The sequence below is a fragment of the Schistocerca piceifrons genome, chromosome 3, assembly GCF_021461385.2.
Source record: "Schistocerca piceifrons isolate TAMUIC-IGC-003096 chromosome 3, iqSchPice1.1, whole genome shotgun sequence".
Lineage (NCBI taxonomy): Eukaryota > Metazoa > Arthropoda > Insecta > Orthoptera > Acrididae > Schistocerca > Schistocerca piceifrons.
The window spans coordinates 882,875,654-882,899,965 of NC_060140.1; the positions used below are offsets into that span (position 1 = coordinate 882,875,654).

Consider the following 24,312-nt stretch of genomic DNA (forward strand, 5'->3'; position numbering starts at 1 on the left):
GCAATTTATCGAGGGTACATCACTGAATGAAAGCCAATAATGAGAACCAGAAACATATTTACAGAGAAAGTACGAAATACAGTAAGCAGAACGGCACAATCGACAGTGGTCCACGCAACGGACTGTATTTATTTATTTATTTATTTACACGTCAAGTTCCGTAGGACCAAATTGAGGAGAAAATCTCTAAGGTCATGGAACGTGTCAGTACATGAAATTACAACATAAAACTAATAACAGATAAAAGTAAATGTTCATGAACCTGAAAATAGTCAATCCATATGTTTAAGAAAACGCTATCAGCAACACAATAAGAATCAGCTTAATTTTTCAAGGAACTTGTCGACAGAATAGAAGGAGTGAACCATGGAGAAACTCTTCAGTTTCGATTTGAAAGCGCGTGGATTACTGCTAAGATTTTTGAATTCGAGTGGCAGCTTATTGAAAATGCGTGCAGCAGTATACTGCACATCTTTTTGCACAAGAGTTAAAGACGTCCGATCCAAATGCAGGTTTGATTTCTGCCGAGTATTAACCGAGTGAAAGCTGCTTATTCTTGGGAATAAACTAATATTGGTAACAAGAAACGACAATAAGGAATATACATATTGAGTGGCCAATGTCAAAATACCCAGACTAGTGAACAGAGGTCGACAAGAGGTTCGTGAACTCACACCACGTACTGCCCGAACCGCCCTTTTCTGAGCGAAAAATATCCTTTTAGAATGGGAAGAGTTACCCCAAAATATAATACCATACGACATAAGCGAATGAAAATAAGTGTCGTTGTTGTTGTTGTGGTCTTCAGTCCTGAGACTGGTTTGATGCAGCTCTCCATGCTACTCTATCCTGTGCAAGCTTCTTCATCTCCCAGTACCTACTGCAACCTACATCCTTCTGAATCTGCTTAGTGTATTGATCTCTTGGTCTCCCTCTACGATTTTTACCCTCCACGCTGCCCTCCAATGCTAAATTTGTGATCCCTTGATGCCTCAAAACATGTCCTACCAACCGATCCTTTCTTCTAGTCAAGTTGTGCCACAAACTTCTCTTTTCCCCAATCCTATTCAATACCTCCTCATTAGTTACGTGATCTACCCACCTTATCTTCAGCAATCTTCTGTAGCACCACATTTCGAAAGCTTCTATTCTCTTCTTGTCCAAACTGGTTATCGTCCATGTTTCGCTTCCATACATGGCTACACTCCATACAAATACTTTTAGAAACGACTTCCTGACAAATCTATGCTCGATGTTAACAAATTTCTCTTCTTCAGAAACGATTTCCTTGCCATTGCCAGTCTACATTTTATATCCTCTCTACTTCGACCATCATCAGTTATTTTACTCCCTAAATAGTAAAACTCCTTTACTACTTTAAGTGTCTCATTTCCTAATCTAATCCCCTCAGCGTCACCCGATTTAATTTGACTACATTCCATTATCCTCGTTTTGTTTTTGTTGATGTTCATCTTATATCCTCCTTTCAAGACACTGTCCATTCCGTTCAACTGCTCTTCCAAGCCCTTTGCTGTCTCTGACAGAATTACAATGTCATCGGCGAACCTCAAAGTTTTTACTTCTTCTCCATGAATTTTAATACCTACTCCGAATTTTTCTTTTGTTTCCTTTACTGCTTGCTCAATATACAGATTGAATAACATCGGAGAGAGGCTACAACCCTGTCTCACTCCTTTCCCAACCACTGCTTCCCTTTCATGCCCCTCGACTCTTATAACTGCCATCTGGTTTCTGTACAAATTGTAAATAACCTTTCACTCCCTGTATTTCACCCCTGCCACCTTCAGAATTTGAAAGAAAGTATTCCAGTTAACGTTGTCAAAAGCTTTCTCTAAGTCTACAAATGCTAGAAACGTAGGTTTGCCTTTTCTTAATCTTTCTTCTAAGATAAGTCGTAAGGTTAGTATTGCCTCACGTGCTCCAACATTTCTACGGAATCCAAACTGATCTTCCCCGAGGTCCGTTTCTACCAGTTTTTCCATTCGTCTGTAAAGAATTCGCGTTAGTATTTTACAGCTGTGACTTATTAAACTGATAGTTCGGTAATGTTCACATCTGTCAACACCTGCTTTCTTTGGGATTGGAATTATGATATTCTTCTTGAAGTCTGTGGGTATTTCGCCTGTCTCATACATCTTGCTCACCAGATGGTAGAGTTTTGTCATCACTGGCTCTCCCAAGGCCATCAGTAGTTCTAATGGAATGTTGTCTACTCCCGGGGCCTTGTTTCGACTCAGGTCTTTCAGTGCTCTGTCAAACTCTTCACGCAGTATCTTATCTCCCATTTCATCTTCATCTACATCCTGTTCCATTTCCATAATATTGTCCTCAAGTACATCGTCCTTGTATAAACCCTCTATATACTCCTTCCACCTTTCTGCCTTCCCTTCTTTGCTTAGAACTGGGTTGCCATCTGAGCTCTTGATATTCATACAAGTGGTTCTCTTCTCTCCAAAGATCTCTTTAATTTTCCTGTAGGCAGTATCTATCTTACCCCTAGTGAGACAAGCCTCTACATCCTTACATTTGTCCTCTAGCCATCCCTGCTTAGCCATTTTGCACTTCCTGTCGATCTCATTTTTGAGACGTTTGTATTCCTTTTTGCCTGCTTCATTTACTGCATTTTTATATTTTCTCCTTTAATCAATTAAATTCAATATTTCTTCTGTTACCCAAGGATTTCTATTAGCCCTCGTCTTTTTACCTACTTGATCCTCTGCTGCCTTCACTACTTCATCCCTCAGAGCTACCCATTCTTCTTCTACTGTATTTCTTTCCCCTATTCCTGTTAATTGTTCCCTTATGCTCTCCCTGAAACTCTGTACAACCTCTGGTTCTTTCAGTTTATCCAGGTCCCATCTCCTTAAATTCCCACCTTTTTGCAGTTTCTTCAGTTTCAATCTGCAGTTCATAACCAATAGATTGTGGTCAGAATCCACATCTGCCCCTGGAAATGTCTTACAATTTAAAACCTGGTTCCTAAATCTCCGTCTTACCATTATATAATCTATCTGATACCTTTTAGTATCTCCAGGATTCTTCCAGGTATACAACCTTCTTTCATGATTCTTGAACCAAGTGTTAGCTATGATTAAGTTATGCTCTGTGCAAAATTCTACAAGGCGGCTTCCTCTTTCATTTCTTCCCCCCAATCCATATTCACCTACTATGTTTCCTTCTCTCCCTTTTCCTACTGACGAATTCCAGTCACCCATGACTATTAAATTTTCGTCTCCCTTCACTACCTGAATAAAACGTGGGCTTTCCACTACAGCTTGCTATCTATCTGAACATCTAGAAATTTGAACTGTTCAGTTTCACTAATCATATGCCCGTTCTGTGAAAATAAAACGTCAGGTTTTGTTGAATTGTGTGTTAGAAACTGTAAAAACTGTGTCTTAATGTGATTTAGCGTTAGCTTATTTTCTACAATCCATGAACTTAGGCCATGTACTGCATTATTTGAAACCCAGCCAATGTTACACACAACATCCTTTACTACCAAGATAGTGTCATCAACAAACAGAAATATTTTAGGTTACCCATAATACTAGAGGGTATACCATTAGTATAAATAAGGAACAGGAGTGGCCCCAACACTGATCCCTGGGGCACCCCCCCCCCCCTTGACCGTACCCCACTCAGACCCGACATCACAGCCATTCTCAACATTGTGAATAATGATCTTTTTGCTGCCTGTTGCTAAAGTAAGAGGTGAACCAATTGTGAGCTACTCCCCATATTCCGTAATGGTCCAACTTCTGGAGCAATATTTTGTGATCAACATAATCAAACACCTTAGTTAAATCAAAAAATATGCCTAGTGTTCGAAACCTTCTGTTTAACCCATCCAGTACCTGACAGGGAAAAGAGAATATAGCATTCTCAGTTGTGAAGCGACTTCTAAAGCCGAACTGTATATTTGATAGCGAATCGTGTGATATAAAATGATCGATTATCCTTACATATACAGCCTTTTCAATAACTTTTGCAAACACTGATGACATAGAAATAGGTCTAAAATTATCTACATTATCCCTTTCTCCCTTTTTATAAAGCGGCTTTACTACTGAGTACTTTAATCGCTCAGGAAACTGACCATTCCTAAAGGAAAAATTACAAATATGGCTAAATACAGGGCTAACATGTGCAGCACAGTACTTTAATATTCTGCTAGACGCTCCATCATAACCATGAGAGTCCTTAGTCTTCAGTGATTTAATTATTGACTCAATCTCATTCTTGTCTGTATCACAGAGGAGTATTTCAGACATCAACCTCGTAAAGGCATTTGCCAGGAAAGTTACATCATTTCCTATAGAAAATAAATTTTTATTTAACTCACCAGCAATGCTCAGAAAATGATTGTTAAATACTGTAGATATATCTGACTTATCACTAACAGAAATATTTTTACTGCGAATTTTATATCGTCGACCTTGTGCTGTTGACCAGACAGTGAATCACGGCAGCCTGCCTGTGTCTGTTGCTGCAAACTGCTCGGCCCTTGCAACATGCCACTCACACCAATGGTGGCGATCGTCAACCGTAACCTCTGGCGCCTCTCCGTCGCGGCGGATATCGGCCTCTGGTGGGGATATGTAGTAGTAGTAGCTTTATTCATCCGTAGATCTCTTTTTGCAAGGATATAGGACATCTCAAAGTATTTGCAAGTTTAGACCAATTTAAAATAAGCTAATTCGTATACACACACATTTACAGACTTCTATTTAGAGACAATCATTATACTTACTCCTGGTATACAACACTTTTTTATAAATAACTTATTAAATAATGTAATATCTCACTATCAGTCACTGCACGCACTATACACACATCGTTTCATAACACTTCACCCACTACACATGCCAACACATACACACTGGTGATCTCTGGGCCATTTTCTGTACCGCAACTTCCCCTTTGCTATCCTGAAAAACTAAGTCAGTATCCCTCTATGATGAGTGAGATGTTGAGCTTAGAAAGAGGAAGTATTGTGCTATGCATAGCTTGGGGTAAGTATTTCCAGAAAAGGAAAAAAGAAGGAAAAAAAAGATAGTGTGAAAGTGTAATGAGGAATGTTGGATGTTCCATAATTGTTATTTACTTCCAGAGCATTTTTTACAAACCTCTACTCTTTTTCATCTAACTAATCCTTCAAAGTATAAAATGTATTGCACAACAGGTACTTTTTAGCTGCCTTTTTAAATAAGTGTTTTTTGCAACTTCTTTAATCTCTTTTGGTAATTTATTATACAGTTTTATTCCTTGGTAGAAAATGCTGTTTTCAGTTTTGTGTTTATTTTTTCTTGGTAAATATAAGTTGAGTCTAGCTCTTGTTCCATGGTCATGGACAGAGCTGTTTGTGCAGTAATTAACAATGTTATTTTTTATGTGTACAACTTACTGGTAAATATATTCACATGGACCAGTTAAAATCCCCAGTATTTTGAATGGAACTTTACAATGAGATCGACTACCATTTTTGGTTGTTATTTGTATGACTCTTTTCTGGAGTTGGAAAATTATGTTCATATTTTGTGCATTTGTTCCCCAGAAAAGAATGTCATACCTAAGAACTGAGTGAATGTATGAGTAGCGTGTAACTAAAAGACGCTGCATGTTACACACTGATGATAGGATTCTAAGGGCATAACATGCTGATGACATTCTGTTTGCAAGTACCTTTGTGTGTTCACACCACTTCAACGGAGAATCAATATTCATTTCTAGAAATTTTGCATTTGTTACACAGTCTATAGGGGCGCCACCTACATTTAATTTAAAATTTGGCGTTTTTCCTCTTAAAACTGAAATTAATGGCATTAGTTTTCTTTACGTTCATAGTCACTTTATTGCTTATCGACCAATCATAAACTTCCTTGAGAGTTTCATAACCTTCTCAGCAATGAGTTCTCTTGTTTTCTCAGTGGCTATAATATTGCTGTCATCAGCGAAGAGGATTTTCTCACCATGAGTAACACTACTGGAAAAGTCATTGATGTATATCAGGAATAGTGTTGGTCCTAATATGCTATCTTGCGGAACCCCTAATTAATGTATTTTCGTTCCGATATGTCTTTTACTAAATGTTTAGATCTATTTTAAGGATGTGTTTTCTCTACTCTTTGTATCCTATCTGCTAGGTACGATCGAAACCAGTCATTAGCTACCACTCTTATTCCTAATGCTTCTAATTTATTTAATAGAACCTTGTGGTCGACTGTATCAAAGGCCTTAGAAAGATCCAAAAATGTGCCTGTGACACTATACCGTGACGTCGTTGTGTTGCATTGTAAGGCGCCACGTATACCGCTAGTATATGTATACGGGTATGTCGTCGTTGTCGTCGTTTCTTTCCCTCGTCGATATCAGAGCATGAGAAATATTTATGTTTGTGTTTACCTATTTGTTGTTGACAACACACAACTGCACGCCCACAATACCACTTGATTCCAGAATAGCTAGCATGCTATAATGTAAAGATAGTGAGTTTCGATGCAGCACTATTGAAGTGTGATTTTATTCTTCGCTTAATCTTTGAGACTCTAAGAAGCAGCTACTCTTAACCAGGCCCAAAACTCGACTTGTAACGAGAGCACTTACGGTCAGTCTGTCACAATATTAATAATATGTAAGGCTATACACCACCATAAGAAAATATCACTGTCCATAAAATAATAAAATATACGAATAAACTTCTTTATATCTTTCCTTTTATTCAATCAAATGCTTTCAAATGTTTATTTCGCACCCACAAATCATCCACACCTCGATGTAGAGTGTAAACGTGCGCATGGAAAATAGTACACTGTTTCTGCTGATAACCACGTATGAGCTTTCGCGTTGCTAGGCTACTTCGATCAACAGGATTTGTATTGGATTTGGAAACTGATTTTTCTATCCAAACTTACGTCCTCCACAATGGCCCATCAACAGTGGGATAACCATCAAATATTCTACCCTTTCGCGATAATTAAGAATTCGCGTAAATTGTATTCTCGCGAGTTTAAAGCAAACCATCGGCGGCGCTAAAGCAGTCTTGATACTGCGACACACTCGCGACGCTTACTAGCCTCACGAAATTGACCTGCATACATCTACAATCAATTCCAAGGTCATAATTCGCCCCACGCGATTGTGTGAAATTGATCTTCGTCAAATCAATTATTTCTCGAATCGTAATCAGTGATCCCGACACTGAAACGCACAATTAACACTCTTCTCTTCCTAAGACTAAAAGAATGACATCACGACATCTACATAGCTATTAAGATATAATTCCAAATGACCTCAAGCATTTATCGTCATTATTTTTTAATCAGAAAAAATATTATTTATTATCGGAAAATAAAACATGACATATCGCAAATCGCACGTAACTAAATTAAGCTTTGCGTAGCGTCGGGACTTTGTCATGCAAAACTATATAAAGTAATGCCCGAAATCTCAATTTCTCCCTATCAACTGACAGATACAAATAAGATATTCAAGACTTCACGGATCAATCCCGACCTGTAAAGTTATAACACACTCACCTTTATCAAGAGCATCAAGTACAACTTCCTTGAATTCTACTACGGCTGACACCGTATTTTTGCCGCTTCGGAAACCAAACTGTGATTCGCTTAAAAGATTGTATTTATTCAGCTAATTCATTAAGCTGCCTATCATAATTGCTTCTATCATTTTTGAGAATGGTGAATGCTGGGAAATGGGCCAGTAATTTTCTATGTCCTCTGCATTACCTTTCTTAAGCAAAAGTATAACTCTTGCCTGTTTTAACTGCTCTGGAAATGTCCCTGATGTGAAGGATTCATTTATCATATTTGTTAAGGGGCCTTGTATAATCCCTATGCATTGTTTCAGTACACACATTGATACTTCATCTACGCCTACTGACTTTTCATTTTTTAGTTTTTGAACAGTTTTATTGACTTCATTCTCTGTGATTGGAAGTAACATCATTGTATTTAGTATTTTACAGATGTTATATTTGTTTTGCCCCCCCATGAACCATGGACCTTGCCGCTGGTGGGGAGGCTTGCGTGCCTCAGCGATACAGATGGCCGTACCGTAGGTGCAACCACAATGGAGGGGTATCTGTTGAGAGGCCAGACAAACATGTGGTTCCTGAAGAGTGGCAGCAGCCTTTTCAGTAGTTGCAGGGGCAACAGTCTGGATGATTGACTGATATGGCCTTGTAACATTAACCAAAACGGCCTTGCTGTGCTGGTACTGTGAACGGCTGAAAGCAAGGGGAAACTACAGCCATAATTTTTCCCGAGGTCATGCAGCTTTACTGTATGATTAAATGATGATGGCGTCCTCTTGGGTAAAATATTCCGGAGGTAAAATAGTCCCCCATTCGGATCTCCGGGCGGGGACTACTCAAGAGGACGTCGTTATCAGGAGAAAGAAAACTGGCATTCTACGGATCGGAGCGTGGAATGTCAGATCCCTTAATCGGGCAGGTAGGTTAGAAAATTTAAAAAGAGAAATGGAAAGGTTAAAGTTAGATATAGTGGGAATTAGTGAAGTTCGGTGGCAGGAGGAACAAGACTTTTGGTCAGGTGATTACAGGGTTATAAATACAAAATCAAATAGGGGTAATGCAGGAGTAGGTTTAATAATGAATAAAAAAATAGGAGTGCGGGTTAGCTACTACAAACAGCATAGTGAACGCATTATTGTGGCCAAGATAGACACAAAGCCAATGCCTACTACAGTAGTACAAGTTTATATGCCAACTAGCTCTGCAGATGATGAAGAAATTGATGAAATGTATGACGAGATAAAAGAAATTATTCAGGTAGTGAAGGGAGACGAAAATTTAATAGTCATGGGTGACTGGAATTCGTCAGTAGGAAAAGGGAGAGAAGGAAACATAGTAGGTGAATATGGATTGGGGGGAAGAAAAGAAAGAGGAAGCCGCCTTGTAGAATTTTGCACAGAGCATAACTTAATCATAGCTAACACTTGGTTCAAGAATCATGAAAGAAGGTTGTATACCTGGAAGAATCCTGGAGATACTAAAAGGTATACGATAGATTACATAATGGTAAGACAGAGATTTAGGAACCAGGTTTTAAATTGTAAGACATTTCCAGGGGCATATGTGGATTCTGACCACAATCTATTGGTTATGAACTGCAGATTGAAACTAAAGAAACTGCAAAAAGGTGGGAATTTAAGGAGATGGGACCTGGATAAACTGAAAGAACCAGAGGTTGTACAGAGTTTCAGGGAGAGCATAAGGGAACAATTGATAGGAATGGGGGAAAGAAATACAGTAGAAGAGTAGAAGAATAATGGGTAGCTTTGAGGAATGAAATAGTGAAGGCAGCAGAGCATCAAGTAGGTAAAAAGACGAGGGCTAGTAGAAATCCTTGGGTAACAGAAGAGATACAGAAATTTAATTGATTAAAGGAGAAAATGCAAAAATGCAGCAAGTGAAGCAGGCAAAAAGGAATACAAGCGTCTCAAAAATGAGATCGAATGGAAGTGCAAAATGGCTAAACAGGGATGGCTAGAGGACAAATGTAAGGATGTGGAGGCTTATCTCATGAGAGGTAAGACAGATACTGCCTACAGGAAAATTAAAGAGACCTTTGGAGAAAAGAGAACCACTTGCATGAATATCAAGAGCTCAGATGGAAACCCCGTTCTAAGCAAAGAAGTGAAAGCAGAAAGATGGAAGGAGTATATAGAGGGTCTATACAAGGATGATGAACTTGAAAGTAATACTATAGAGAGAGAAGTAGACATAGAAGAAGATGAGATGGGAGATGTGATACTGCGTGAAGAGTGTGACAGAGCACTGATAGACCTGAGCCGAAACAAGGCCCCGGGAGTAGACAACATTCCATTAGAACTACTGATGGCCTTGGGAGAGCCAGTCATGACAAAACTCTACCATCTGGTGAGCAAGATGTATGAGACAGGCGAAATACCCACAGACTTCAAGAAGAATATAATAATTCCAATCCCAAAGAAACCAGGTGTTGACAGATGTGAAAATTACCGAACTATCAGTTTAATAAGTCACAGCTGCAAAATACTAACGCGAATTCTTTACAGACGAATGGAAAAACTGGTAGAAGCGGACCTTGGGGAAGATCAGTTTGGATTCCGTAGAAATGTTGGAACACGTGAGGCAATACTAACCTTACGACTTATCTTAGAAGAAAAATTAAGAAAAGGCGAACCTACGTTTCTAGCATTTATAGACTTAAAGAAAGCTTTTGACAACGTTAACTGGAATACTCTCTTTCAAATTCTGAAGTTGGCAGGGGTAAAATACAGGGAGCGAAAGGCTATTTACAATTTGTACAGAAACCAGATGACAGTTATAAGAGTCGAGGGGGATGAAAGGGAAGCAGTGGTTGGGAAAGGAGTGAGACAGGGTTGTAGCCTCTCTCCGATGTTATTCAATCTGTATATTGAGCAAGCAGTAAAGGAAACAAAAGAAAAATTCGGAGTAGGTATTAAAATTCATGGAGAAGAAGTAAAAACTTTGAGGTTCGCCGATGACATTGTAATTCTGTCAGAGACAGCAAAGGGCTTGGAAGAGCAGTTGAACGGAATGGACAGTGTCTTGAAAGGAGGATATAAGATGAACATCAACAAAAACAAAACGAGGATAATGGAATGTAGTCAAATTAAATCGGGTGATGCTGAGGGGATTAGATTAGGAAATGAGACACTTAAAGTAGTAAAGGAGTTTTGCTATTTAGGGAGTAAAATAACTGATGATGGTCGAAGTAGAGAGGATATAAAATGTAGACTGGCAATGGCAAGGAAATCGTTTCTGAAGAAGAGAAATTTGTTGACATCGAGTATAGATTTAAGTGTCAGGAAGTCGTTTCTGAAAGTATTTGTATGGAGTGAAACATGGACGATAACCAGTTTGGACAAGAAGAGAATAGAAGCTTTCGAAATGTGATGCTACAGAAGAATGCTGAAGATAAGGTGGGTAGATCACGTAACTAATGAGGAGGCATTGAATAGGATTGGGGAGAAGAAAAGTTTGTGGCACAACTTGACTAGAAGAAGGGATCGGTTGGTAGGACATGTTTTGAGGCATCAAGGGATCACAAATTTAGCATTGGATGGCAGCGTGGAGGGTAAAAATAGTAGAGGGAGACCAAGAGATCAATACACTAAGCAGATTCAGAAGGATGTAGGTTGCAGTAGGTACTGGGAGATGAAGAAGCTTGCACAGGATAGAGTAGCATGGAGAGCTGCATCAAACCAGTCTCAGGACTGAAGACCACAACAACACAACATATTTGTTTTGGGGAATTTTTGCTGCACCTTCTCTGTGGTACTTGAAAAATGCTCGTTCACATAGTTTTCTAAGTGTTGTGGATCATTTGTTACCTTATCCCCCTCCCTTAGCAGTATGTTATTTAATATCCCAGACTGCTTTGCTTTTATTCTCTGCATTATATATTATTTTTTCATTAAAAGACTTTTTTGCCGCAGTCACCACCTTCCTATTGATTTCAGGGAAAGAAAAGGTTTTGTCCCATCAACACACTATCTGTATCCTGCAGTCTGGGAGCATCATATGTCCCCTAAACCTCTTGTAATACACTGAGGTGACAAAAGCCGCGGGATGCCTCCTTTTGCCCCTGCGTAATACAGCTCCTCCACGTGGCATGTACTCAACAGGTCGTTGGAAGCCCCTTGCAGAAATATTGAGCCACGCTTTCTCTACACGGTAGCCGTCCATAAATGCGACAGTGTTGCAGGTGTTGGATGTTGTGCACGAACTGATCTCTCGATTAGGTCCCATAAATGTTCTATGGAATTCATGTCGGGCGACCTTGGTGTCCAAATAATTCGCTAGAATTGTCCACAATTTTCTTCAAACCAATCGAGAACAACTGTGGTCCGGTGGCAGCGCTGTCTCATCCATAGAAATTCCATCGTTGTTGGGGACATGAAGTCCATGAATGGCTACAAATGAGTTGCAGACACAATCCCCAAATCTTTGTATTGGACGCGGAGATGATGTGTCATGGCCGGCTCGTTCGCCAGACTTGACGCCTCTGGAGTTTTACATGTGGAGATTCGTAAAAGACATTGTTTATAAAAACAACTACACCTGAAGACATGCGAGAGAGAACTGTCAGAACATGTGCTTCGATAAGCGCCGATCTGGTAAGGAATACCACTCAAGCCATTATAAGAAGATGGCAGCACTGCAATGATACCAATAGTCATCACTTCGAACACCTTCTGTAAATGGACGTTTATGCCGTCTTTTGGGCCTTCCGTGACCTTCGAAGACCTTACTGTTACCCGTCTCGATAGCCACTATCAGAGAATAAGCACCAAACTATAGCATCCCATGTAAATAAACAAAGTTGACCTTCATATCTCTGAACCGATCCCACCTAGCAACAAAAAACCAACGTCATATTATGGCCCCCGTTGTCCCGTGCAACATTTGTCCCACAAACTTTTCAGCTACTATCATACTTTCTGAGTTATTCTAGGTGGCAATAGTTAGTAACTCACCCTGTATATGTTAACACGTTCGATGACATAGATTAAGTATCAGAAATGATAAATTGTTCAGTTTTGTGGTTTAACAAAGTAATAACTGATTTTCTAAAAACTAAACCTAAACTCATCCCGCACAGGCCATGAAGGCCCAAACGTACCGACTGGCCGCCGTGTCATCCTCAGCCCACAGGCGTCACTGGATGCGGATATGGAGCACACCGCGCTCCCGTCCGTAGATCAGTTTCCGAGACCGTAGCCGCTACTTCTCGATCAAGTAGCTCCTCAGTTTGCCTCTCAAGGGCTGAGTGCACCCCGCTTGCCAACATCGCTCGGCAGACCAGATGGTCACCCATCCAAGTGCTAGCCCAGCCCAACAGCGCTTAACTTCGGTGATCTGACGGGAACCGGTGTTACCACTGCGGTGAGGCCGTTGGCAATAACTGATTTTAGTACAAAGTAATTGTCGGTAAGTTTACTTGTGTTTCATGTGGTGGTGCGAAGTGTGGTATGTTGCATCACAGTGTTTCAATGCACCACGTTCTTGGTTAGCTTGACTTTTTGAACTTGTTGGATAACATAATGCTTTTATTTTCCTTCTTCTTGTGTTTTACGTTTACTCAGTTTAAATTTTATCTTTCGGATAAACAAAATGCTTCTTTACACACGCAAAACAGAAATAGGACTGACACAGTTAGTTGAAATGCAGAGAGAGGCCACTTTGGTTCTGCAAAATAGAGGAAATGGCAACTATTCCACTAGAAAAATTGCAAAAAAATTTAATATTTGTTACTGACCTTCTCTTAATTCATCAAAAAGAAAAGGGAAGTAGGTGAAAAAGATACTTGTGTGTACTCTAAACACATGAAAGTTTTTTTTCTGACAGTCAGGAAATAAATTTCATGAATTATATCACGAGATTCAGAGAAATTACTTTCTGGTTGACCAAAGAGGAAGTACGAAAAATGGGGTAACTTTCTGGAAAATACTTTAACCTGAAAATACCATCATTTTGTGCATGAAAGGAAATAGCTGGAGCTGACTGGCTTTCGGGGTTTTTGGAGAGAAACAATGATCGCTTCATCAGACAACCCTAAAGCACAAGCATGGTACGAATGACATAATTTAATAAAAAAATGTTGGTTAGCTTTTTCCAAAAAGTTAGGAGTTCCCGTCGTCCTCTTAAGCCTTCAAGAATCTGGAAAGTGGATGAAACAGACGTAACTACAGTGATAAGACCAGACAGAATAGTTTTGCAGAAAGGTGAGAATCAAGCCGGAACTGGGAACTCTGCTGAATGGGGAGAAATGGTAATGGTAGAAGCCGCTATATGTATTCAAGAGACCTTATTTCCACCCATGCCAATTTTCCCAAGGAAGAAATTTAAAGATCATTCTATCCGTGACTGGCCTACCAAATGCATCAGTGCTGCCATGTGTTCTGAATGGGTAGTGGAGCAATCTTTTTCAACATTTCTGGATGATTTTACTAGCCAAACCAGACCAACAAAAGAAGACCCTGTCCTACTACCTCTGGACAGTCATTCGTTTTATCTTAGTTATCATTTCTACTCCACTGTTCTCACATATTGCAGCCCCTAGATATAAGCGTTCAAACCCCTCTCAAGAAGATATGCAGCAGGGGAAATGATGTCCGTTTGAAAGCAAATCCAGGAAAGACGGAGATAATTCATGATTTATCTTCGATTGTAAGCAAAGGACTTCTCATTACCGTCACACAGCAAACATCACTTCAGGATCCTCAGCAATAGGCATATTCCAGTTCGACCCCGACAAATTGCAAGAAAGTGATTTTTCTGCATCTTTTGTGACCAATAGGCCTAATCCAGAAGAGAAACTTTCCGATCTTCTGGCCAACTCCGAGAATGTGGAGAATGCGTTAATGCTGTTCTAGGAACTTCAGTGGAGACACTTTTTCCCCCTACGTACGTTCGACCTTTCCCTCGTGCTGACCAAGGGAAGAAAGAAAAACCATGGAAGAAAGAAGAGGAAGTGCGCTATCTTAACAGACACACCTGAAAAGAGGCTCTAAAAAAGGAGAGGAGACAAATGATGAGAAGGTACAGAAGTATGGAAAGAAAAAGAAAGGAAGGAAGGGAGCGATAACTAGCAGCATCTTCCGAAGAACAAGACGAAGAGGAACTTATTGTTTGATCTGCGGGAATGTTTATACAGAAGGAGAGGAATGGATATAGTGCACTAAATGCAATTATAGTCTCACTGGTCATGGGCGAATAATGGTCCATTCTACGTGTGTGCAGACTGTGGACACAATGAAGACACTTCTGATATGTCAGATATTTCAAACTGAGTAGGCTATTGTCAGTGAAATTTTGGTATATTGCAATGTGTCCCACTGGCGGAGTAAATTGAAACACATGTCAACCTCTCTTCTACATTTTATTGTAGCCATTCTAATGGTAGAATCGGGCATTTTGCTTGTGATTTCTATGTGTAAAAGTATGTAGTTTCTCAACAACGTTCTTAAATGTAACTAGTTTAAAGTAAAAAAATAGTAAAAATTGAAAAATATTTATTGTTGCGACTTGCCACTCCATCCCCTATATCGTCGCGCTGATGGTCTTGTTCAAATAGTTTAAAAAAGCGATAAAGCGTCTGACTAGGAACCGAAAGGTAGTGGAATCAAATCCAATGTAGGTCAGTTTTTTTGTTGTGCCTTTTACCCAGCATTCACCTCTCAATGATGTGGAAATTCGCTAGAAAGGAAGTGTGTCTCGGATTTCATGCTCCACTGTAGCTCCTCTTTCCCCAGTTGGATAACCGGTTGGGAACATAAACGCTGTATAAGTGACAGCCAATTGACTGCAATCGTTTCAGAACAACTGCACAAGAAAACGACACGCGAATACAAAATGTTGGGTTTCAATTCTTTGTACATAAAGTACAATGCAGCGTACGACGCAGCTTTGCTCCATTTGAATTAGGAAAGTTTTACAGCAGTGCAGCATATGGATTCAACTTACAGCTTTCTGCTGTCCTTGAGCCAAACATAGATGCTGGGACGTTAGAAGGAACAATACTGGGGGAGGGAGGGGGGGGGGGGATCTTTGCCTTTAGAATGCTCTGTTCTTCTTGCTGCTTGCTTGATGAAAAAACTGAGTAAGGGTGAGGTTACTAACTGTTGCTTATACTAAAGTGCGACCCGTGACCGCCCACATGCGTTATCAGGAATAAAAAATTAAACAAAGCTAGAAAAGCACTGTCCATGGGGTTTCCCAGTGCGCGGTTGGATTTCACATTATTGGGTTCGTCACTGTCCAGAGGCCAACCAACACATCTATCGCATTTAGCCCTAAATGAAAGCAGTCACACAAGTTTATTGAAACTGTAGGCAGGAGATAAAATAATGTTCACTTCTCACTTTTCACAGACTGAATGTATTCCAGAAAAAACAAACGAAATATCCTTTCACACTATTCACAACAGTTTATTATCAAAATAATATTTGTCATTGCGAGAAACTAAGTAGGTCAACCAGCATCAAGCGTTCGCTTAACGTCTAGAAGGGCCACGAAAATTATTCAAAGTGCTTCAACACACTTCTAAGCTGAAGTTCTGCAAATCGCGAATTAACGATATTTTTAACTGCAGATCGCCTCAGAGGTAACTGCAGAACAGTTCGTAGATGTTTAGACAAAGTCTCCAAATCAGAATCCAAACGCTGAACAATGTTTCAAATTCCTGAATGAGATTTTCACCCTGCAGCGGAGTGTGTGGTGATATGAAACTTCCTGGCAGATTAAAACTGTGTGCCGGACCGAGACTCGAACTTGGGAACTTTGCCTTTCGCAGGCAAGTGCTCTACCGTCTGAGCTACCCAAGCACGACTCACGCCCCGTCCTCACAGCTTTACTTCTACCAGTATCTCGTCTCCTTCCTACGCAGGAGAGCTTCTGTAAAGTTTGGAAGGTAGGAGTTCGAGATACCGGTAGAAGTAAAGCTGTGAGGAGGGGGCGTGAGTCGTGCTTGGGTAGCTCAGACGGTAGAGCACTTGCCCGCGAAAGGCAAAGGTCCCGAGTTCGAGTCTCGGTCCGGCACACAGATTTAATCTGCCAGGAAGTTTCAATGTTTCAAATTCTTTGTGATCGACGCTCGCGAAATGTTTAAAAGCCCCAACCATCCGTTCACCCGACTTGAATTTCTTCTAAGTATGCTCAATCTAAAATTATTTCTGAGTTCATTTTGCGTGAAACTTTTACCATTCCTGACCGAATACCTCGAAAATATTTCGGTTACACATACGAGAAAACTTTCAATTGCACATACGACCGTCTGTATGCGAACTCTGCTACAACCAGGCGCCGAAACCCCAACGTGTCACGTGAAACTGGCTTCAGATTCTTATACCTCGCATTAAACTTGAGTCAGCTCAAGTATCTCCGACTTTCGGAAACATAAATAAACTGTAAATTCAATGTTCTATGAATTTGGACATAAATTTCATTAGGTTTTCAATGCTGCTCTTAGTTTTCGTGTAGCTTTATGGTTTTCCCACAGATAATGTTTTTCTCGCATAGAAGCTATTTTGCGTTGTTATATCACCAGTAAATATTGAACAGTTAAACAAATTACAGTTATACGTCTTTACTTAGCTCTGTTTACTAATGATGCCGCTTCTTCTATTATTGCATGTTTTATTTGTCACTTTTTTACGCACGGTATGTACATTCCACACCGTAATTTGAAATACAAAATATTCACAGGAGATTTGTCAGAACAGACCGATAGTGCTTACTGAGCCTGCGTTTGTCTGAATCTCTTAAGGAGTTAGTGAGTTATTAATTTTTATAGATCAGTTTATGTCCAAAACGTTTAACATTTAATAAGTTGCTTGGTTTGTGGGATTAAAGGCACCAGACTGCTACGGTCATCGGTCCTATTTAATAAGTCTGAAACTAAATCTCATAGTGTGAGCGCGTCTTCACCCCTGCACTCATCTAATTTTTCCCATTAAAACAATGTTACTGGTTTCTCTATCACTGGTTTGGTACAGTTTTTATTAAGAGTCTCCCATGTTTCATATTTTCTTTTCAGGTCGTTCAAATGGTCTGTGCAAGAAAATTACTTCTTTTAAGAAATTAATAGACTGATACTGAAGAAAAGCTATTGACATGATGATAGCTTTTAGAAGCAAATTCTAGATCATGTTAGTCATGATTACGTAAACATTTGATTATAATATTTTAATTTGCAATCTTTAATACAATCTCTTCTTTTGTAGCTACCTACTTATTATATTTCAGTTAATGTTATACAAGGAATAAAAATATTTGCGTGTACTATGAAAGTTTAATATTGTAGAAGTTACATTACATATAGATGAAGTGTTACAAATATTTAATTAATTTAGTTATTAATATTCCTGTAATGAATGAAAGACTAAACTTTCAAAATTTAAAGTTTAGTGTGTTTTTGTTATGTATGCATAAGACCATACCTAATGTTTGAAGTATTAGAAATTTTGTGACTCATGAAGGCTAGCCATATAGGAACAAAGCAGTTCTACAATATTTCCACAGAGTTCAAAAGTAAATTTGTTAAAAAAAGATATTTCGCTCTACTCATAAAAATGCTATTACTTACAAAGGTATATTAAATGTGTTAAAGATGCTACAGCCATTTGAGGTACCTGATGTGGCTGAAACTTCTATTTATTCTAAAACATTTCAGACACAGCAGTAAACAATTATATCTGTTATCATTTAACTTCATATTCTTTTTCTTTCTTAGATGTAATACAAGTAAGGCTAATGCTGAAGAAATAATCAGTTATTAATTGAATGACTTATTACTAACATAATTTCTAAATCATTTATTTGATTTTAGAAGCATATGTTTCTGTAATGTCTTTTGTACCATTTATTTATTCCGTTGCAAAATGGGACACAATTTTCAATAGAGTTTTGTATTCATACAGACATAAATGCTCACACATTTGGGTGATTCATCTATTACTAGTTTGCGTTTTGTTCTATTTTATGCTACTAATATTACCTCATTCTACATGTTATTTATTTCTGTTTCAATCACAAGGTTATGAAAGCAAAAATCCCTTGAAATTATAATCGTTTGGTTTTAGTATTTTTACAACTTCTAGCATAGTTGATTAATTAGTTCCAAAGTTGCCTCTCACTAGAAAACTATCGTCTTCATTTTCAGAGGATGTTATACCGCCCATGGACAGCAATCAGTTTTTTCAAGTGGATGACTGAAGATGGTCGGAAACTTGTAACAATTAAAGCTTTTACCAGATCCTTCACGGAGAAATCAATTTCCCTCGTAAGACGAAATCTTTCTAACAAAAATATCAGTGCAAGATCACTGTTAACTTGCCTTCTGCCAGAAAACAAACTGGGAGTAATGGCGACTGAAAAGGAGATACTTGACGAAGTGAGTATTTCGCTCTGCAGTCACAGGCAATTTGTTCATAATTTCGTGCAATAATATTAGATGATTTACTCACAGTAGTGTGATATATGTAAAATTTTAAACAAGGCTATTTCAAAAACTGTTTTTATACATTGTTTAGTAGCATTTAGCATCATCTGAAATTTATTTTCTGGTCGGACAAATTAACACAAATTAGAGCGCATACAACTACAGCATTACACACATATAAGTCGTCATGCATTAAACAAGCCCAACAGTACCATATTTGAAGCTTGTAGGTAATGAAACCTCTGGAAGTGGTTTATGAATAGGGTCAATTGTAAAAATATATATCTCGAAAAGGTTGTTGTTGTTGTGGTCTTCAGTCCTGAGACTGGTTTGATGCAGCTCTCCATGCTACTCTATCCTGTGCAAGCTTTCTCATCTCCCAGTACCTACTGCAACCTACATCCTTCTGAATCTGCTTAGTGTATTCATCTCTTGGTCTCCCTCTACGATTTTTACCCTCCACGCTGCCCTCCAACACTAATTTGGTGATCCCTTGATGCCTCAGAACATGTCCTACCAACCGATCCCTTCTTCTGGTCAAGTTGTGCCACAAACTTCTCTTCTCCCCAATCCTATTCAATACTTCCTCATTAGTTATGTGATCTACCCATCTAATCTTCAGCATTCTTCTGTAGCACCACATTTAGAAAGCTTCTATTCTCTTCTTGTCCAAACTATTTATCGTCCATGTTTCACTTCCATACATGGCTACACTCCATACGAACACTTTCAGAAATGACTTCCTGACACTTAAATCAATACTGGATGTTAACAAATTTCTCTTCTTCAGAAACGCTTTCCTTGCCATTGCCAGCCTACATTTTATATCCTCTCTACTTCGACCATCATCAGTTATTTTGCTCCCCAAATAGCAAAACTCCTTTACTACTTTAAGTGCCTCATTTCCTAATCTAATTCCCTCAGCATCACCCGACTTAATTAGACTACATTCCATTATCCTTGTTTTGCTTTTGTTGATGTTCATCTTATATCCTCCTCGAAAAGGTAACACTATCATAATGTAACTAGTAAACAATAATTATATAGCTACGAATGCATTAGATGTATTGCAGTCTTACAATGTCAGATATGGTGCCTTATACTCTTGTTACGAGGTAAAAAATCTTTTGTTGTTACTATGCCATGAAATATTTTTTATACATACACACCCTACATAACGTAGCTTATGCTACTTCTCCCATTTTCACTGAGTTCCTAGGACTGACAAATAGCTAGTGTGTATAAACTATTGTATACCATTTCCAAGTCGTTATTATCAGACTGTGATGACGAATCGAATGTGGCATCAAACAGAGTAATAAAATCAGCTATACAACACGCTGATTATATCTCATACCATAGACTGGTTTATAGGGCAACGTTGGTGGTTTTTAAATGTGTAGAAAAGCACATAATTTTGTGACACAATGTGCAGAAATTGTTTTCAACGCTACTTATTCCCTTCTTCCAGTAGAAGTTCAGATACAGAGAATCTGGGGACACCCTAAATTGTGTAACAGACAGCAAGTGATGTCCCATGAACGACACAGCACGATGTTTCCCATCTCCTAATATGAAGAGCCTCCTGTTAATGAAATGCATTCAGTTCTATACAGCACTCCGAGTGCTCCTACAAGCAACAGCGATACCGACATTCATGTGGCTTCACTTATCGTTTCATGTGGATACGGCGTTTTCTGGGAAGCTGGAAATGTCTCTTGTAGAGAAAAGTAACAGGTTTTTTGAAAGTACATTATCGTGAGTGATAGAGAAAAGTAACAGGTTTTCTGAAATTACATTATCGTGAGTGATCCTTTAAGTTTACTTTTTTAAGTGGTGTAAAAGATTCACACAAAATTTCCAGTTTTTTGGAATGCTTAAGACTCATCAAGAGCTTGTGAAAATTTGAAGGATCTCGCAACCTACAGAGGCGCTGCTCAACGGGTACCTAGTTTCGACCAAACACTGTATGCTTTGCTTCTCTGGGGCTGCCATCTCTATGATTTTGCGATGTAGCATTCAGGCTCTACTCTAGATTTAAAAACTATTGGGCTTGCCGCTTTTTGTTGCCAGTCTGCGACTGCTTTGATGTGGCCTACCATAGTTTCCTCCAGTGTCACCGACTTCATCTCAGAGTAGCATTTACACACAATGGCGCTAGTTATTCGTTGTATAAATTCTAATTTCTGTTCTCTCTTATAATTTCTGCTCCCTACATCTCCCTCTACTACCGTGAAAATTATTCCCTGATATGATATATTTCTTACCATTTCCACAGATTCCTTTCCCTGCCCATTCTGCCATTCTTTGTCTGTTTACTCAATTTTCAACACCCTCTTGTTTTGTGTTTTTTCCACCAACAGTCCTATTAGTCTGGATGGCTACTGTTGTCAATTCACCAGGCACCAATAGCACAAACAGTAATGCTGCCAAGCTAAGAAGGACAGTTTTCAGTTTATCTACAAATATTGGATATTTCTAATTTGCCTGAAGGTTTGCGAATAAAATTATATTTTTTTAAACTTAAAATAAACCATAGTATCAACAATAAGTTCAGTTATTTAAAATAAATTCTCCAGTTAGTTAAGCATCACTGATAAATTGTCTGAAAACCGTAAACTAGCACAATATCTTTGCTATCAAAGTCACTTCAATAATAGTTTAGAATACTGATTTGCATTTAATTTCATAATCAGTATTATATACATCAAAACCTATAACTTTGCTGTGACAGGGGTCTGGGGATAACCCACAATATAGGGAGCCATACTGTAGGTACAGCAACATTGGAGAGGTATCTGTGGAGAGGCAAGAAAAACTCATGGTTTCAATTGCAGTAGGGAAAACAATCTGGAAGACTGGCTGATCTGGCCTTCTAACATTAACCCACATAGTCTTTACACATTGGAACTACAACTACAACCATATGAAAGTTAGAGGAAAGTTCAGCCATTATATTTCCTGAGGACACATAGCTCAGCTGTATAGTTTAATAATGACAGCCTCCTCTTTGGTAAAACGTTCTTGAAGTAATATAGTGTCACATTTGAATGTGTGAATGGGGTTACTCAGAAGGATGTTATTGTCAGAGAAAACAAATCTGCCGTTCTACTGGCTGGAGTGTGGAATGCCTTGACCCTTAATCAGATAGGTAAGTTAAAGAATTTAGAGTGGAAGATTATTAGACAGAAGTTAGACATTGTGGGAATTGATGGAGTGGACTGGCAGGAAGAAATGGTCATCTGGTTAGGTGATTTGAGGCTGACAAACCTAAAATCAGATATGGATAATGTAGGAGACTGATACTGAATAATAAAATAAAAGTGTGTGCGAGCTACTTTGTATTGCAGTTATTCAGCTACTAGCTCCACAAATGATGAAGAGAACGAAAGAACGTACAGTGAGATAAATGATTCAGATCGTTAAGGGGAAATATAATTCAATTGTGCTGATTTATTGGAATTCGATAGAAGGAAAAATTGTATGAGAACATTGCCTGGAGTGGGGCAGGAACAAAAGGGGAGCACAACGAGAAGGCACTCAGTTGAACTGCAGAAAAAGTGTGGTATGGAACAACTTGATTAACAGAATACTGGCACAGGCTCCATGATGTTAGGAACCAAGCTGGCAATGCAGGATGCCTGATCCACAATAGTGGGGCAGTCTCTGTGACATCAGAATCCAAGTTCTGGAATAATGGCCCTGGCTCTGTGACATCAGAGACAAAAGATGTTTTTGCAGGTCCAGGCTGTGTGTTGGGCAAAGGATGTTCTACTTAATATGTTTCCCTCCCAGCTATTATTCACTCAGAGGTGTATTGTCACTGCTTCTCCTTATTCTAGATTTGGATCTGTAACACCACACCAGATAGCACTGTTATCGGATATGATTTCAGACACCATAATATAGTTCATTCTCATTAAGCATTTCCCCTCTGATGTCATCGTTTAGATGGTCAACACATATGTATGTATGTATGTGTGTGTGTGTGTGTGTGTGTGTGTGTGTGTGTGTTTGTGTGTGTGTGTGTGTGTGTGTGTGTGTGTGTGTTATTTCAGTTCAAAAATCAAGTGTCCACATTTCCTCCCAGTCCACTTGCATTATGCTTAAGCTGAATGATTGTCACTATCATGTTTAGTCAAACAAGAGCAACTGCATCTTTATTTAAACAAAGGCTGGGATATGGTAAGGGCCCTATACCCTTATGCCAACCACAAACCGCTCCCATTGCACCTGCATTGCCACCCCCCACTCCAAACCAGAGGGCAGAACCAAAGATTCGTGTGAAGTTATTCTATGAGCGCTCTCAACATACAACCTTGAGCAATTGGATAGAAACCCAACTCGAGATGGGAACATATTAGATATCTTGGAGACAAACAGACCTGATCTTTTTGAGGAAGTTAATCTAGAAGAAGGTATTAGTGACCATAAAGTCGTTGTGGCTTCTATGTTAGTGGAAGTTGCAAAAATAAAATAAAACGGCGTAGAGTTTTCTTGTTTGGGAAAGTAAATAAAAGTGTCATTAATTAATATCTTCATAGTCAGCTCCAAGCATTCACAAATATATTGAGCATCTTTGGTCGGAATTTAAAGGTATTGTCCGCCATGTGCTAGAGAAGTATGTGCCTAGCAGAAGTATAGGGAAGGGAAAGGATCCATCTTGGTACAACAAACATATTAGGAAGTTGCTGAGAAAGCAGATAATTTTGCACAGTCGTTTTAAACATAATCACTGCCCCACTGACAAACAGAAATTATGCAAAATGAAATCCGCTGTGAGAAGGACAATGAGAGACTCTTTTAACGAATTTGAAAACAATATTTTAGCTGCAGATTCTAAAAATAACCCCAATAAGTTTTTGGCGTACGTAAAATCTATGAACGTTACAGATAATTCAATACCTTCTCTTGCTGACAGTACAGGTAATGTAACTGATGATAGAGGACTGTAGCACCATTCCCCCTTTCAATTATCGAACAAACGAAAGGATGGCTCACATAGTGCTTAGTGTATCTGGGATTGTAAAACAGTTAAGATACTTAGACGCCAGAAGGGCATCTGGCCCAGACGGCATCCCCGTAAGATTTTATGTTGACTATGCTACAAATATAGCACCATTCTTATGCATCTTCTATTAGAGATCGTTGGAACGGCGGAAAGTTCCACGGGACTGGAAGAAGGCCCAGGTCATAGCAATCTATAAAAAGGGGAGAAAATCGAATGCACATAATTACCGGCCAATTTCACTGACATCGATTTGTTGTAGAATCATGGAACATACCGGTATTTTGTGTT

At 39.0% G+C, this 24,312-nt stretch overlaps 1 protein-coding gene and 1 pseudogene across 1 annotated transcript in view; one reads left to right on the forward strand and one right to left on the reverse strand.

Moving 5' to 3' along the window:
- The window catches only part of LOC124789151 (cytochrome P450 4g15-like), a 163,156-nt gene that overhangs the window by 41,533 nt on the left and 97,311 nt on the right, over positions 1-24,312 (forward strand). The gene's annotated exons all lie outside the window — the stretch shown is intronic.
- LOC124790568 lies at positions 12,855-12,972 on the reverse strand (annotated as a pseudogene).